Genomic DNA, 1,369 nt, shown 5'->3' with positions numbered 1-1,369 from the left:
GTGGCTGTGCTGGTTTGGGCCTCATTGCCGGCTGCAGTCATGTCCTCATCTCATATATAAAACACCTCTGATTCACAAATACTTGCTAAGGAACTCGCATTCACATAAAGTAGCCTTGTTGGCAAGTTTGGGTAAGTAAGGGCAAAACGCAGTACTTTCAGTGACCTGTAATAGGCAGTATCACGTCTTTTGTAGCAGAAATAAACTGCTGCAGAAAAAGCTAGGTCCATGCAAAATGTAATGTGTAACTGCAACACTCATTTCAAATGTAGTGGAGTAAAGAGTACAGATAGGCCTATTCATTCAAAAATGTAGTGAAGTAAAGAGTAAAAGTTGCTAATATCTTTGATACTCAGTACAACTACAAAGTACCCGAAAAGATACTCAAGTACAGTAACTAATTACATTTACTCCAATACTTTACACCTCTGCTTGAAAGTCCTGAATGGTTTAGCTCCACAGTACTTGAGCGAGCTCATACCGCATTATTGTCCTTCATGTTCGCTGCGATCTCAAAACTCTGGCCATTTGTTAGGATATCAAAAGCAACTTCGGATGGCAGATGCTTCTCCTATTTAGCGCCTGTAACAAAGTTCGTAGTAGTGATGTTAATTTCTTGAACGAATCGTTCTTTTGAGCCGGTTCTCAGGAAGTAACCGGCTGAGCCGGTTCACAAATCGAACTGAATCGAACTTTAGTTCCGGGTTGATGACGCAAGACGCACAGCCCGAAGTAGCACGTCCAACTCAAAAAGAACCGATTGAGCCGGTTCAACCAACTGTCGAAGTTTACCGATTACCGATGACTCAACAAGAACCGAATGAGGCGTGGCGAAGTTTGCCGAGGATTACCGAAGATTCTGATGAGTGAGTTGACGATACTGTGCAAGCCTGAGGTGCGTACTGGAAATATGCTTGTTTATTATGACTGTTATTAATTTACATTTTATTAAAACCGGCAAAAACCTTTCTGTCGAGTGATGTAAATAAATTTTACAATAGTTTATTGTGCATGCATATTATATTTAAATTTGCTTAAGCGAAATCAAGGAGTTTATAAGACTGGTTTATTCATTCTATACTGTAGACATGTAGAACATATCAGCGTTTGTGCATGTCAGTAATGTGTGCTGTAGGTTTGAAACTTTTAGGAATCATATCCAAGTTGCAGGCTAGTCAATATTGGTCAGTCAGTCGTATATGACATAAGGAACCGCGAATGAAACTGTGACCACAAACACCTACCATTAACTTGAGTGAATTATATGGCAATAATCAGCAATATGCTTTCACACAAATAACTTTATTTTTTTAATGTTTCATATGTGTTGACCACAAATGACTTATTTGAATTTTTCATTGATACAACA

Source organism: Sinocyclocheilus anshuiensis, unplaced genomic scaffold (assembly GCF_001515605.1).
Source record: "Sinocyclocheilus anshuiensis isolate Anshui unplaced genomic scaffold, SAMN03320099.WGS_v1.1 scaffold1017, whole genome shotgun sequence".
Taxonomy (NCBI): Eukaryota; Metazoa; Chordata; class Actinopteri; order Cypriniformes; family Cyprinidae; genus Sinocyclocheilus; species Sinocyclocheilus anshuiensis.
The sequence above is the reverse complement of the archived record's forward strand: the minus strand, read 5'-3'. Positions refer to the sequence as shown.